This window comes from Canis lupus, chromosome 22 (genome assembly GCF_011100685.1).
Source record: "Canis lupus familiaris isolate Mischka breed German Shepherd chromosome 22, alternate assembly UU_Cfam_GSD_1.0, whole genome shotgun sequence".
NCBI classification, from domain to species: Eukaryota; Metazoa; Chordata; class Mammalia; order Carnivora; family Canidae; genus Canis; species Canis lupus.
Window position 1 is genome coordinate 55,230,709 of NC_049243.1, and position 17,054 is coordinate 55,247,762.

The 17,054-nt window shown below is 40.4% G+C and overlaps 1 long non-coding RNA gene across 8 annotated transcripts in view; it reads right to left on the reverse strand.

Annotated features, from left to right (window-relative positions):
• Positions 1 to 7,763: 7,763 nt before the first annotated feature.
• Positions 7,764 to 17,054, reverse strand: part of LOC111091707 — a 158,702-nt gene continuing 149,411 nt past the window's right edge. For all 8 annotated transcript variants that reach the window (XR_005376568.1, XR_005376563.1, XR_005376562.1 and 5 more), the window contains 2 exons: positions 12,517 to 12,659; positions 7,764 to 8,190 (listed from right to left, as the gene is read on the reverse strand). This is a non-coding gene — a long non-coding RNA (uncharacterized LOC111091707). The remainder of the gene's footprint in view (positions 8,191 to 12,516; positions 12,660 to 17,054) is intronic.

Below are 17,054 nucleotides of genomic sequence, written 5' to 3' on the forward strand. Positions count from 1 at the left end.
GGTTGGTGAAAAAGTGATGGCATAGATGGTTAAGAGTCTGACTCTTCCTTTTGTCTCAGGTCGTAATCTCAGGGTCATGAGTTCAAGCCCTGCATCAGACTCCCTCTCCCCTGCTTGCTTGTTCTCTCTCTTTCTAAAATATTTTTGAGGGGGCAACTTCGGTGGTCCAGGGGTTTAGCATCACCTTCCACCCAGGGCATGATCCTGGAGACCCGGGATCATCAAGTCCCACATCTGGGCTCCCTGCATGGGAGCCTGCTTCTTCTGCCTGTCTCTGCCTCTCTCTCTCTTTGTGTCTCTCATGAATAAATAAATAAAATCTTAAATATATATATATATATATATATATATATATATATATATATATATATATGTATATCAGGAACCATAAAGGCCTTAGACATAGAGTTTGCAGAGTTCTGACAAGTTAGTTCCCCATGTGACAATGCCCTGATCAGGTTATAGAAAAACCATAAATTCTTCTCCTGCACTTTCTTCTGCCATCCTGCAGAGGAAACCACCATTCTAGCATGTATTTTTACCATCACGCGGTTTGACTTGTACTATAACTTCATATGGATGAAATCACACAGTGTGTACCATGTCATGTCTAGCTTCTTTAGTTCAAAGAACTAAAGATTTGTCCATGGCTCTGTATTCCATTTTCCTTCCTACTGAAGGCTTGTCTTCTGTTGTAGACAGACAATACCATCATTTATTTATCCATTTGTGAGACTGTCTTTAGTATTTTATTACTAATAAAGTTGCAACAAACATTTGTGAGGAAGCCTTTTTCTCATATTTTCATTTTTCTTAAGTTAGCTGGAAGTGCAATTGCTGAATTATAAACTAGGTGAATGTTCAACTATTTAAAAACCTGCCAAACAGTTAGTGAAAGTCATTATACCTGTTTACACTCCAAGCAGGGATGCATGGTCTGACCCTCAACAACATTTGATGGTGTCCCTCTTTTTCAAATTTTAGACCATTCAGTAGGTGGGTGGAGGTGTCCCTTGCAGCTATAATTTGCTTTCCAAGTAACTATACTTGTAATCAGATCAGAAGGCTCCACAAAATGAATTTTGCAACCAAAGACAAGAGTAGAGAGAGAATATTTGGGTTGATTTTAATATAAACTTTGAAAAGTTAGATAATATAAATGAGATGAAAAAATTGAACGCTCTAAAGAGTGTACAAAAGAAGATATTTTTTAAGGCATCAAGAAGGGGATTGGAATTATAATGGAGGTGGACAGATGGTGGTGGATTAGGAAGAAGATGGGCCAATAGACTAGAAATCTTGACATTGAAGTTCGGAAAAGTGAGATGAACAAATAGAGCAGAACCAATAAGTAGAAAGTTCAAGATTTCTGATTTTTGTTTCAGGTGATACAAAATCTAGTTTTCATATGTATGTAGTTTGCTAAAGGACAGAAGAAACAAGTGTCATTTCAAGTGAAGGAAACCATGTGTGGTTCAAGCATTGAACACCATTGGCTCTGTTGTATCACAAGAATTTATAAGCAGGCTGTCAAATGTAGAAGCTGAAGAGTGAAGGCGGTCGGATATTCAATTTTCAAGAGCAGCTCTCCAGCTAGTTCACAGAGCTCTCCTAATGCCACGACATGGCAGAGAATTTGGGCCATGGACTGAATCTTCCGAGATGTCTCCCTGTATATGAAGTATGTGGGACTCTCAGAGTTAGAACAGTGGTTGGGTATACAACCTCTCTCTCCCCACACCCCTAGCAAAGCTCAGAATCTACATTTGATTATCCTTTTTATACAATCTGGAAGCAATTATTTGTCTTCCATTCACCAGACAGAATGTGCTCAATTTGAAGTCATGACTTTGAGTCACTTAAATGAATAGTTTGATGTAATTGTTCACATTCGTTAGTATTTGCAACCCTGAGCAGTTGGAAGTTGTGATCACAGAGTAAGTGTCTGGGTGGTGTTCTAGGAGGACTCTCAAGATGGATCAAACAACACTGCTGCTTGTTTTGGCCAGGACCAGGCTGGGGCACCCTTCAGACACTGGCATGAGAAACAGAAGACCTTCATTATTCATCAGAATCAGAAAGCCAGTTCTGTTGGCAACAGCCTAAGGGGGCCAATTATGACAGGATGGATAAACAACCCCATTCTCATTGGTACTGCCACATGCTGATCCACCACCATGGTGACAGCAAGTTAATATATTCATGGCACCCCTGGATCTTAATGGAAAAGACTCATCATTGCTTTGATTCCACTAAATAGAATCCCAGAAATAATTTTCAATTTCATCCATTTACTTGAAGTAGTTTATTCAAGTGTACAATGAATGAGGCGAAAATTAATATCTCAATTTCTTGAGCAAGGACTTGGTGTTACTTAGACATGTTAAAGGAGTTTTCATCGTTTTGATTTAAATTAGATTGCTCTGTTTCTGAGGCTAGCATTCAAACATCTTCCTGGTTTTTCCTTGTTCTGTGGTTAAATAATATGAATACCACATCTCTGAATACTATTATCATCAGAGACTAGGAAGGGAGAGGTAAGGCAAGAGCAGATGTTTAACTTGTAAAAAAGTGAAAATACCAATACATCTTAATAAATATCCTCTTTTGGTGATGGACCTGTGAGACAGGCCAATTTCCAATGAACTATTTTACTCTTTTGGGGGATGTGTTTTTGACATAACATTTCCAGAAGAAAGTTCTAGGTTTTGATCAGTATCTTGAAGTTTTATTTTTTAATTAATTATTTATTTATTTGTTTATTTATTTGTTTATTTGAGAGAGAGAGAATGAGCAGTGGGGAGGGGTTAAGAAGAGAGAAAGAGAGAGAGAGAAAGAAAGAAAGAAAGAAGAAAGAAAGAAAGAAAGAAAGAAAGAAAGAAAGAAAGAAGAAAGAAAGAAAGAAAGAAAGAAGAAAGAAAGAAAGAAAGAAAGAAAGAAAGAAAGAAAGAAAGAAAGAAAGAAAGAAAGAAAGAAAGAAAGAAAGAAAGAAAGAAAGAAAGAAAGAGACTCCCCACTGAACAAGAAGCCTGATGCAGGACTCCAGCCGAGGACCCTGAGATCATGACCTGAGCTGGAGGCAGATGCTCAACCACTGAGCCACCCAGGTGCCCCTAAGTTTTAATTTTTAAAAAGGCCTTCAAGAACATTTCTATTTTGAAGTTGATAGGACTCTCGTGTTTGAATAATGTATATAAAGTAACACAGAGTCAAGGGACCTGCCGTTCTAGGTCATGCTCACATTCTGTGTGCATACGAACATTTTCCTTCACAATCTGGCTGGTGGATGATAAATTGAAAGGAGATTTACATTGTCAATTATGTCCAAATTTACTTTTAATACATCACGAAAATAGAACATGTCTTGAGAGAAGACAGTGTAAAATGACTTTCAAATTCTAAATTGCCTTACATATCTGGCAGGAGTCGCCTTGAGATAGGGACGTTTGTAGACTCCCACTGTGGAAAGGTACTGGCTCAGTCTGTTGTACAAGATGGTTTCATATGATTTCAAATGCACCTTCAAACCTTGTTTCTGATGTGGTACTGGCCACACAAGTTCCTACTATGCCACACCTTCCCATGAAAAGCTTAACGTATTTAGGTAATCAAGCACATCAAACAAAGCTCAACTCACTAGAGTTAACAATGTGGTAACAGCCCACCAAATCCCATTTTGGGGGAGATGAGCTAGAAGACATGGCCCCTTCTTTTCTGACCATGAGTGACCACACGACTGACATTCAGTTAATGGAAGGGAGTGGAAGTCATGGTTTCCTCCCAAACTGGAAACAAGTCATATGTCCATCAGCAGAGAAATGGATCAGTAACTGTACACTCATATCATGTAACATCACCCAGCACAGAGGTAGCTGATGATTAATAAATGCAGCCACCTGGACGAATCGTAAAATAGTCGTTCTGAGTGAAAGAAGCCCACCAAAAAATGTACATACTGTATTATTCCATTAACACAAATGCTAGAAAATAAAAACTAACCTGTAGTGTCAAAAAGCAAATGAATGCCTGCCCAGGGAGAAGATGTAAAAAAAACCCGGCAGGGCAGCTTTGTAAAGGAGCCTGGACAGACTTTTTGGTCCAATGGCCAGGTACTGTGTTGTGATTATGAGGATGTTTCTATAGGTTTATACATATATCAAAATCTACCACATTGTACACTTTAAAAACGTGTTGTTTATTGAATGTCAAGTATACCCCATTAAAGCTGTTTGAAAAGAGCTATGTACCTGAGTAAAGGGCCGGTTAAAATATATCCTAGGGATTTACAAAGGCAAAAAACGAAGATTTTGTGTATGAAGGTGCATTCGTGTGTATGAAGTGTTTGAAAATTAGTGTAAAAACTCGATGCTTACCTGCATCTCTTTATCATGGCAAGTCCATATTCCGTACTTCCTTTCAAATTGTATCTCCCATGGCTCCCAGCTTACACACACCCCACACTAAACTCCTCACCTAGACCATGAAGCAGTTCCTATGTCCATTTTGTTCGTAGGTTGCCTTCCTTTGCAGTTCATCTTTCTCCCTCCACTATGCATAAAGGCTCAAATGAACCTCACATTCTTTCTGGTATCTTCCCAAGTCGTGTTCTAATTTTTAAAAACATTTTAGTTCCAGGGACGCCTGGATGGCTCAGTGGTTGAGTATCTGCCTTCAGCTTAGGGCGTGATCCCAGGGTCCCGGGATCAAGTTCCACATTGGATTCCCGGCAGGGAGCCTGCTTCTTCCTCTGCCTATGTCTCTGCCTCTGTGTGTGTGTGTGTGTGTGTGTCTCATGAATAAATGAATAAAATCTTTCAAAGTAAATAAATAAAATAAAAACATTTTATTTTTTAGCATTTAGCATGCACTAAGTTTAGAATTGGTCATATGATATTAGGCCAAAGCAGGGGCGCTTTCATCTATCCCTTGTGCCCCGCAGCTAGCCTGGTTCAGGGTAGCTGGTAGGGATCCCCAAAGAGATCAGTGGATATAAAATACTGCATGAACAAATAATCTAATTAAAGAGTTTCCTAAAAAGAAATTACTTTTAGCAAGATAAATGGGGTAGCACTTCAATCCGAGTACTTCTGAAGGTCATAGCGGTCCCACCTAACAGGTGTTCTCATCCACCTTTACAAAGAAATTGAAGCTCAAAAAGATGAATGCTTCTTCTAAGGCCACGGGGCTAACACAGGGCACAGTTGGAACTGAGAGCCAGGTTTGCTCCTGATTCTAAGTCTGCGCTGGGAGAGTGACAGAGGAATCTTCGTCTCTGCCTCAACACAGCAGTTTTTCAAGCCCTGCATGCATCCTTCACTGCACTTCTTCCGCATTTTATCTTCAGGAGTCATATTCATCTTCAACTCTCAATTTTTCTTCAAGACACTTCAAAGTTGGTTTTGGACACATGCACAGACTCCTATCAGCATGACTGTCCTTTAACATTGTCCTTGACGTGCATGTACCTGGACCTTCAAAAGACCCCACTTGTTTTTGACACTTTCAAGCCATATTCCATATTTCCTCGCTATTAAAGTATACTTTAAACGAAACATGTAAAAATATTTAACAGAAATGTAGGACACGGAAACAAGGGGTCTATACATTCCCTAAGAAGGACTATTTAAGGAGATGTCTCCTCTCTCAGGAGGCCACATGTGGGGCAGGTATGAAAGGATGGTATTAGCAGAGAGGCGGTCACTTGGGGTTTTCTTAGAAATACAGTAACACAAAGGTTGCTCGAGAAGATAAATGCAGATGATCTGAAACCACAAGGTAATTCCAGCACCTGTACTGAGGCATGACTTCAGCACGGGGCCAGTTACCCAAGCTAGAAGCCAAAAGTCACACTGGGCTTCCTTCTCTCCCTCACTGGCCATATCCTCCCTCAGCAAGCTCTGCTGGTGCTGCCTCCAGAATTCCTCGGGATCTGGCATCTCTTTTCCCACGCAAGGCCACCACCCATTCCAACAATCATATTGTGTCATCCAAGATGGTCATGGCCTTCTAATTGGTTTAGACAATTCTACTTTTTTTTTTTTAAGATTTTTTTATTTGAGAGAGAGAAAGAGTGAGAGAGCACAAGAGGGAAAGGGAGAAGCTGACTCCCTGCTGAGCAGGGAGCCTGATGCAGGGCTGAATCCCAGGACCCTGAGATCATGACCTGAGCTGAAGACAGATGCCTAACTGACTGACTGAGCCACCCAGGCATCCCTAGACAATTCCACTTTTGACTTCCTTTCTCTACCTGGAAGTCATTAGCAATCCTTTCAAAATACAAACCAGGTTATACTGCCACCTGCTTAAACCTCTAAAGGCCTTCCATCAAGCACAGGATGAAATCTAAACTCCTTACCATGTCTCCCAGGACCTGATGCAGCCTGACCCCACTGATTTCTGGTGTTCAGCTCACCAATGACCTGGCAGGGCCACCTGTGTGTCCATGCAACAGTTCCAAAGCAGGCATTGTCCTTGCTCACAGCAGAAGTGCCCATTTCTTTACAGAAACTTGTTCTGTGCAATTGTTCACTTCATGACCATTTCTAAGTCAAGGCGCTAGATTTTCTATCTCTGGTCTAGTTGGTTTTAATGTCTTCCTGGATACTAATGATTAGTATCCCTCTTTTGCCATTTGTAAAATTCCCTTGACTCTCATTCTAGACTCAGGCCACCTTACTGCCCAGGAGCTTAAAGAAGAGGGATTTACAGCTCAGAGCTCCAGGATGGTAGGGCATTCACTATGCTCCCCAACCTGACACACAGGCTTCTACCTTGAACCCCATTCTATGTCTGCTTCTAGGCTGTGGTTGCCCATCTATGGCTTTGATTTCAGTATCCAGCACAGAGATTTCAGGGCTCCTCCAGGTGCTATTTTATTGACATTGATCTTAAATTTCCAAATATGACTTCCTCTAGAGTTTCCAAACACTGGATCTCATTGTCTTGTCTACCTCAAAACTCTCTTCTCGAATCAAGAGATTCTTGAATCCCTACCTCTTCTGAGAACCATTCCACTTTTTGTTTCAGTAATAGTTCTTTCTAATATTCTTGGATATAGTTAATGCTACATCTAAGAGTAAATTTATTTCAACTCTTAGAAGTTATTGTTATAATTAGATTGAAATATACTACTGTGAATATTAATGTGTAATTATGTTTTATAATAAATTTTGGAGTGAAAATTTTATTAAAGCATGCTCTAATTTGTTTCCTATGGACAAGACAAATAATGCTGTTTATGCTAAAGTAGTATTAAGTATGAAATAATACTAAGGTGGTATTAGCTTCCAATTCTAAACTAAAAAATTGATTCATATGTATTTTGTGAATTTAACTTAGATGTGAAAAAAAAAAAACAAAATCAATTTAAAGTTATGTGGTTTAGTTTCAAAATACCTGCATCAATATTTAATGGATTAATCCACAGTTAATGGTATGTTTTGAAATATAAAATTCCAACCATCCTATTTTTGGCTAAAGTAAAAAAAAAAAAAAATCCTAAAAATTTTAAAAAGTAACAATAAATCACAAAGCCAAATACTTTTCAAAAGCCTTCCAGAAACTTGAGACAGTCTGCAAAATTCAGTAACAATGGCCCCAGAATCTGTGATACTGGAATACTTAAGTGTAGTTTTATCTAAATTTAGTTTAATCTCTTCTTCTAGTGAAACCCGACACAAAGCTTAGACTGTCTGCCATATGTGATCTACTAGCCGTCTCATGCTTGTATGACATCTCTATGAAGATTGTAAATTCCCCGAGGATACTATTCCCTTAGGTAATTTATTCCAATATATTTGCAAGTTTGATCTCAGCTGTCACTCAAAAGGACCAAGAAGATTTCCAAAATTAAAAATTAGAACCCAATTAATCTTTAGCATAACGTCAACATGTTTCATATTTCCTTCAGTGAGCCAAGAAATTTTGGAAGGTGACATCATGTCTGCAAAAATGTCACACCCGGCAGGAAAGATTCTTTGACTAATTAGAGTAGCCCTTCGAGGTGATACTGTGCAGAAGTGTTGAAAATGTGCAGTTGTCCAAAAAGGGATAGATCCATTCACTCTTCTTCCACGTTATACAGTATCTGAAATCCATGCTCAGGAACCCACGATCTCGTGAAAACATTCTGTTGTGGAGCACAGAGGCCACATAGATTATATGGTTATCTTCCTGCTTCCCAGTATGTGCCTGAGAACAGAGTGAGAAGAGAGATTAGTAACTACAGATCTAGGGCAATGGAAGTTAAATGTAGCAAACCGCAAGAGACTCCTAACTCTAGGGAACAAACTGAGGGCTGTTGCAGGGGAGGTGGGCGAAGGACGGGGTGATGGACAAGAAGGAAGGCAAGTGATGGGATGAGCAGTGGGTGTTATATGCAACTGATGAATCACTAAATTCTACCCCTGAAACTAATAATATACTCTGTTAACTAAATTTGAATTTAAATAATTTTAAAAAATTTAAAAAAAAAGAAAGTTAAATGTAGCAAACAGTTATTCTCATTGTGGGGAAGACCGATGAATTTTTGGCCCATTGAGAACTGAACACGAACTCTCATTTCCTTTCAGGCTACTTGCTCTGGGGAGGAGACTAAAGAGAGAATCATCACTCAGAAGTAGTTAAAAAGGCAAGCTCCTTGAATCGTAATAAAATATCATTGTATATTATGGTTTATTAAAACATTTATCAATTTTTGGCTGCAAGATTTTATAAGTTGATCAGAATGATATTAAACAGCATAAATATGTTGTTAAAGAACTTGCTTAACGTATGTGTCATTGCTAGAATAAACACGAAATAAAAACGGGGGTTAATATAGGAAATATTTTTTTCTCCTAGAACCAATTCGTTTATAGGGAAATGTTGCCAAAAAGCAATGTGTTCCAGTCACTAGGTCCATCTCATCTCTTCAAGAAAATAAATACGCTTTTAAAAATAGCTTGTGTTGGTATTTTGAAAAGCTTAAATAATTCATAAAATATACATTATGTGCTCCCTCTCTCTTAGTCGTCTCATTCTTTATAATAGAAACAGAGATGTCTTTGTGAATAACTCTCAGAAATGGACGTGTAGACCACTGTCCAAAAATTGGCCCCGCATTTCCAGCCTCCCAGTGGCACCACTGCCTGGCTGTCTCAGGGAGACTTCTCAGAAGAGTGTGCCTGGTGGGGCTCACCACCTTCCTCCCCAAGCCTGCTGGGCTCCCTCGACTTTCTGTCCCATCTTCCAGTAAGCTCAGGCCCAAGCCTCAGAACCACCCTGATCCTTCTTCCACAGTCTCTTGTGCCCATCTTGCCCTGTGTCCACAGCACCCCCTGCTCCAGTCTCTCCATCACAGTCCTCTCTCATCTCAATCGGGACACCGTTCTGCTAGGTGGTCCCACAAACTCCACTCCTTTCCCATCCAATCAGACCTGCTGCTATCTCCCAGTTCATCTTCAAAATACAACATTTCTGTCCACTTGTCTGCTGACCCCAGTGCTAGTGATCACAGCCCAGGCTCACTAGCAGGGCCTCTCAGGTCTCACTTCATAGATTATTTCCTGAGACTTCCTCTAAATATTCGAAGCCAGCTGCTCACATTCTGCTTTCCTGTCTCCGTGCATTGGGGGTTTGTAGCTCCTTAGATAGTTTGAAAGCATTTAGTGAAAATATACTAGAATGTACTTTTCTCTAGAGGGTGTAGGACTAAAGACAGATGTGTCCTCGTCACCTGCAGATATCCAGACGCTCCACACCTTTCAGGTTCCACTCAAATGCCATCTTTTTCATAACCTGCCAATCTCGAGTGATTCTTTTCTGGGGTGAAACAGCAATGTCATAGTATTGCTTCTTTCAGTTACCATTTCCATCTTGTCATTTCTGAATGAATAGTAATTTCTGCCTGAATTCCATAGTCATTTCTGTATGAATTCCATCTTCCTCCCACCAGAATGTAAACTTCCTGAAAGGCAATATCTTACTAATTTTTATGCCCCATTTGTCTTATAGATAAAAAGAAAATGTTTATTCAGTTAAAGATGGTATTTTTCATATAAATATACTGCATCATTTTTAACTATAATAAGGGATTATAAATTACTGTTTTTCATCAAGGAAGAAGTTGATTCTTCTTATGTTGGTCTGTCAGAAATAATCAATTGAAATAAAACACCTGTAGTGCCTTAACTGATCCAGCACAGCTGTGACAAATACAAAATCTAACTGACACTTTCACATAAAACTCAGGGCACTGTCGTCTGCCCGACACTTCACCTGTACTTCCCATGTTTTACAAAGCATGACCTTAAAATTATGGCATTGATTCTACAAGCAAAATGGGAAAATTGGAATCATTCTTTAATGGGCATATATCAAATGATACCAAAACATCATAGCTGCTGTGATTAAGAGCATTAAGTGAAGGATGAAGATATATTGAATAGAAACACTTAGCCATATGGGAAGGAAATGAGATACTAATATATATAGGCTCAAATAAATCATGTCCTAATAGAACTGAAGTGGGTTCTAACCATCATCACCAGTCTTTCCCTCAGGTTAGAGACTGCATTTCCCCCCACCCACAAACCTGAGGAATAATCATCCACCATCTTCTGGAGAACTTTTAATGATAAGAAGCTGACAACCTTTACAGGAGCCCTTTATGTTACTTCTACAATTCAAGCAGTTGTAAACGCCATCCTTACTTCTTTGAGAATTCATCAAACTTTGTCTTTAGTCCCACACCCTCTAGGGAAAAGTACATTCTAGTGTATTTTCACTACATGCTTTCAAAACTATCAAGACAGTGATTGTGTTTAAGAAACAACTTCCTTTCTTCATTAGTTATTATTTGCTGCAATTTCCATGCCATCCACCATCCTGCTCAATTTCCCCTAATATACTCCATTTTGTTTATTCATTTGGCACTCATTTTCTGAGGAGTTTGAAAGCATTAGCCTCTTACCTGGGGGTAGGGGGGTGGATTCAAAGATGGACAAGGTGATTTATTCTTGCAAATATGGCCTTCTTTATATCTAATGCCATTATCCCATTATGTTTGCCCAAGGAATCTCAGTTCGTTTGTTTTTATCTGGACAACTGCAGATGTGACGGCCAACTTTGAATTATGTGGGTCTGAGAATTCTTCCAAAAACGTGCCATTGGCCCAAAGTCCCAAGAAAAACTAATATTCTATATAAAATCCCAGTGAAAGTTTAAAGCATGTCATATATACTCAAAGAATACATTGCTTAGTATATGTGTGTGGCCTGTATGGAACACAAATACACAAAAGCTATCTTTTAATATTTGTCCTACATATGATAAGGTTAAAAAAATCTGTGCCATGTGTTCATTTCTGATTTTGATTTGGCCACCTGTACTGTGAGAGCAAGTCCAACAGTTGGCAAAGAGAGTCCATCTGAGCATAAGAAAACATCCAAGTGTGGCTAGATTTTGCAGAGGAAGGGACTTTTTCCAAGGATCACATAATATGATATGTGTACCCACTCTTGGGGATGGAAACCAGTTATATATTCTGGCTCTTACTATTTTTTTAAGCCAAAGCAGAGATGTGATGAGTCCAACTCATAAAAATTCAGGAGAATATAAATATATTTTTTAACAGATGTGGTGGCCTGCTATTTCAAACGGCTGAATTAGAGTAACTTGGACGTATAAACCCAGCTCCCTGACCACCTCTCTGAGGCCAATCATATAAGTGATTTTAATTACCCCTGTGTAAGTAGGAATCATAGAACAATGATGGGGGTGCAGTCACACTTTTAGCTGCTACCACTAGCTTTCTGGACACTGGTATATGGCAAGTAAGGTTCTGGACTTCAGACTATCAGTGGCCTGAGGGCAAAGCCTCCTTTCAGACATGCCAGTGGAACAGGTCCAATCTCTAGCATGGTTCTCTGCATTTCTGCTTCCTCCCCAACTGACTATGCATTCTGTATTCCCACTCCAACATTGAAAGGAGGAATCTGATAAATTCATAAAATGGCATTAATTATTTATTGTCCCTCCCAGCACTGCTCACATTTTCACAGGAGTCCAGTATGTAAAACATTCATCTCTTGGGATGGAATTTCAAGCATGATTGGCAGAGCAGATTAGGGATTTGGCACACTTTGTGTCACACCTTGCAGACAACTCCCCACTTTGCCTATAGGTAAGGACAGCTCTGAAGACTGTCATTCTATAGGATGGATAAGATGAAAATTTATTTTAGGTTCTTAGGTTTTAAGGATGAGTAGGCATATATAAAATTAGTCCATAGTATCCTTATCACTTAAAATGCCCCCTTTCTTCCCACGGGAAAAAAAAAATGGGCATTACATTCTTTGCTGGCAATCATAGGAGGTTCTTCCCCTTGAGTAATGGCCAGATCATCCATAGAGCAGGTGAATGCACCTTGACCTCTGTATTTTTGGCAGAGTTCAGATTCCTTAGATGAATTGGACCCACAGGCAGACTATGAACCACCTTTGAGATGCTGGGAGATGGCAGGTTGTTGGATTTTACCTGTGATTAAGACTGCGTTCCTCCAGGAGCCAAATACCCAGATTACAGCCCTCAGTAACTAGATGTACCCCTCTGAGCCACCATGCAGTTCCGCAACCACTCCATCATAACCATACTCAGCCAGGTTAATAAAATCACAGGACCTGTGGAGGAAATACACCGATACCACAGTCTTCTGAAAACAGAGGCAAAAAGCAATATTTAAAGGAAGTTTCTGCTATTTTAAACATTTAAAATAAAGCCGATCATAAAGCCCCCCAAAAGACAAAACTAAATCAATATGATCTCAAGATTAGAAACTAAGCCATGTATTAATAAAAGCAAGACGTCCATTCAAAGAATAAAACCTGAACTTCCGGAGAAGTAGGCCATTGGTGTTTGTATTGCCCCCAGCTATAAATAGAAAAGGTTTTTCTCCCAGCGTCTCCTTATTCCTCCTTACAGTCAATTCTCTGAAGGGAAGTCAAGAGGATTCTTTCAATATGTAAACCATATGATGTCTTGCCTTTGAACAGACCGTATGATGACTCCCTTTCTCTCAGACTAATTGCCGGGTCCTATGAGGACCCAGCAGGCCCTGCTTGCTCTGTATCTGGACATCCCAGTACTGACATCTCCCTCCTCTCACCCTCCAACACAAGAAGCTCCCTCCTTCCTTGACCTCAAGGCCTTTGTACTTCTCAACCCCTTGCTAGTAATGTTCTGCCTCAAATAGCTTAAAGGTTTAATCAGTCACCAAGTTTAGGCTTCTGTTCAATTGTCAGCTCATCATAGAACTTTTCTTGAAAGGTCTGAGACCGCACACACACCAGCACTATCTGGAAGCCACCCACTTCCTCTCCTTGCTTTTTCTTTGGACCACTGGACCTTAGGTTCTTACATGTTTGTGTCTCATCTTTCTCTCCCCCAACAGAACTTGAGAACGGAAACCACAGCTCCCATTCTCTTGCTTCAAGACTCACAGCAGTGTCTAACATGTAATAGGTGTGCAATTAAGATTTATTTCTATGTGTGGGAAATATCAGAAAGGGAGACAGAACGTAAAGACTGCTAACTCTGGGAAACGAACTAGGGGTGTTGGAAGGGGAGGTGGGCGGGGGGTGGGAGTGAATGGGTGACGGGCACTGGGGGTTATTCTGTATGTTAGTAAATTGAACACCAATAAAAAATAAATAAAAAAATTAAAAAAATAAAAAAAATTAAAAAAAAAGAAACAGAGGGCTTGCAACTGGCATAAAAAAAATAAATAAATAAAATGAGATGTGAAAACATTTAAAAAAAAAAAGATTTATTTCTAGAGAGGGAGAGAGTGAGTGGGGGGAGGGGCAGTGGGAGATAATCTCAAGCAGACTCCCTGCTAAGCACGGAGCTGAAGGCAGGGCTTGATCTCACAACTCATGAGATCACTACCTGAGCTGAAAGGAAAAGTTGGAGGTTTAACTGAATGAGCCACCAGGCGTCCCAATAGGTATTCAACAAGAGTTGATTCATGAGATGAATAACGCGACCATCCTAATGTGCATAACTCATACACAACATCATTTTCTTAACGCTTATGATGACCTTGTGAGCTGGTGTCATTAACCCTGTGCTCAGAAAGATTAGCTCATCCGCCTGAAGGGATGACATAAGCATGCCGACCTCCCAAGTCTGGGCTCTGCTGACTAATGGAGAGAAGAGAACCCTCAACAGCATTCATGCTAACTCAGATGTCTCTTGGTAAAATAACACTCTTCTGTTTGTGACTATTATGCATAGGAACCTCTGAAGAAAAACCAAAAGCCATTTTTTTAAAGATTTGTTTTTAAAGATTTGTTAGAGAGTGAGAGCTAGAGACAGAGAAAGAGAGAGAGAGAGAAGCAGACACCCTGCTGAGCATGGAGCCCCATGTGGGAGTCGATTCCAGGACCCGTAGATCACAACTTGCGCCAAAGGTAGACGCTTAACCGACTGAGCCACCCAAGCGCCCCAACCAAAAGCCATTTAAAATTTAAAATTGTCTGGTTTCTCTGTCCATCTACAGTATCTTGAGTCTAACTGGATTGACAGCCTTGCGTGTAAGACTGCTGGAAATTATGAAACCTTATAATCTTATTTTGCTTGAAAGGAAAAAATAAAAAATAAAAGGGAGAGTGAGAGATAGAATGGGAGAAAAAAAGAAAAAGAAACTTCCCCTTACCAGATACCCTGAAACAGAACTGTCAAATACAGCAAAATCCTGTAAATGTCCCTCCGCTGTAGGCCATAGACTAGAGCTGTAATAAACTCTGACCCATAAAAAGTCATGTAAACATTATAACCTGTTTTTACTAGCCCTTTAAGCACGGGCCGCAATTGATCTGAAACAGCTTGGCTCTCCTACATTCCCCAGGCTTCAGGAGAATCCAGCCTCCGACATGGGTGTTCAAATGCCTTCGGCACTGAAAGCCAAAAATAGGAATGAGCTAGAAAATTGCTGCTATTTAGCTACTTGCCCTGGGCAGATGTTTGATATTTCCAAGAGCAAAACATCCAAAAGGAAAGCGGCTTTGCAACACCTATTGCCACGAAATTACTTAATTCATCATGCCCGTAACCGAAATAAATATCCATGTGGTCCTCAGCTGCTGGTCGGAGCTGTCCCTAAAAATCACACTAAGAAAGTTTGTCGTGCAATAAAAGTAGTCCTATCACTGCCTCAGGACAGATCAGCTCTGTCTCCCTACGGCTAAAAAGCTTTCCCGTATGAAATATGAATGTGGAAACATTCAAGTGAGGTTTTTACAGGTGTCAACATGAACGCTCATTCCATTGCCCATTTGCGGCACGCTAGTGAAGTCTGCCTTGGAAATGTCTTTCCTTCTTCTACTCCTAGAATCCAAAAGAAATTCAGCAGAACCAGGGGAAATTAGGGAGGAAGCCTAGGAGTATTTTAGCAGATTACCAATTGTTTCGCATTGCCACACTTGCTTTTAATTGTCCTTTCAAGGGCTGTGGTGTCTGTGATTTGGTCTCGGTTGCAAAGTGGATAGTCAGGTGGCTGAGAGGAGAGGCAGCATAGTTCTGGAACGGAGGAGTGAAGTGTCATCACAGCAGGATAACCACCTCTGCCTGGCGTGAAACTTCGCTGTTCCTGCTCATTGTCCACGGGGCCTCGTTGGCACTCACCCTACTTTGCTGATTCCATCACATCATGGATGGACGGCGTGCCTCAGTTCAACAAACACCGCGACTAACTGCCTGTCAAGAGCCAAGGACAGCGCCGGACTCTGCTGAGTGACATGGGTTCTGCTCTGAAGACACTGGAAACCCAAGGTGTTTCAGGAAGCTGCTGGGGTCTGCCTCTGCTCAGACCCTCTGAGCAGCTTGACAAAGGCAGGTCCTCATGTTCCTGACGTTGGTACAGAGAGCAAATGTGTCAGATTGCTTGCTAAGTGCTCAGTGCAAATGCCCACTAAGTAGAAAAAGAAAAATTAGGACTGAGAGAATATATTTTATTATTAACTCATAATTTGAGACTTTTCTGAAATTCAGAGACAGATATCCAAAGTTTGTTGTTGTTGTTGTTTTAAAGCTATGTATATGAGAGAGGGGCACCTGGGTGGCTCAGAGGTTAAAGTGTCTGCCTTTGGCTCAGGGATCGAGTCCCGCATTGGTCTCCCTGCATGGAGCCTGCTTCTCTCCCTCTCTCTCTCTCTCTCTCTCTCTCTCTGTCTCTCATGAATAAGTAAATAAAGTCTTTAAAAAAAAAAGATTTATATGAGAGAAAGAGATAGCACATGTGCACAAAATGTGTAAGAAAGCATGAGTGGGGGGAAGAACAGATGGAGAGAGAGCATCTCAAGCAGCCTTCCTGCTGAATGTAGAGCCAGATACAAGGCTCGATCCTACGACAGAGATCATGACCTGAGCCAAAATCAAGAGTCGGACCTTCAACCCACTGAGCCACCCAGGCACCCAAAAGCTTTTGTCTTATGAATGTATTTTACATAAATACCTGTATGAATAAATTTTGTAATTGGGACAGTAACTTTCCCTAAGGAAGATTTATGTTTCAGGTTAAAAAAAAGAATTGGTAGAAACCTGAATGTATCTCTACTTTTCTCTGCACACAGAAACTTAGCAACGTGCCTTACTGGATCTGAAAGGGGAAAACATTTCTTTCCGTCTTCTGGTATCCCACAGCACTGCAGGAACAGAAAGAAACACCATAATTTACATATGTATAGTCTCTGCAGATCACTCAGATAGACCAGTGCATCTGAGCTTCACAATAACCCCGGGAAATTGGCTGATTAAGACATTATCTCCATTTCACTAGATCTACAAAACTGAGGGGAAGTTATTTTTGTTAGGATCACAGACTATACATGATCACAGGGTTGTGAGATAGAGCCCCATCTATCTAGAGTTGGGCTCTGCAATGGGTGTGGAGTCAGCATAGAAATCTGTCTCTCTCTCTGTGTTCCTCCATCAATCACATATACTCTTTCTCTCAGGAAGAGAAAAGGAGAGGAGAGGAGAGGAGAGGAGAGGAGAGGAGAGGAGAGGATAGCGAG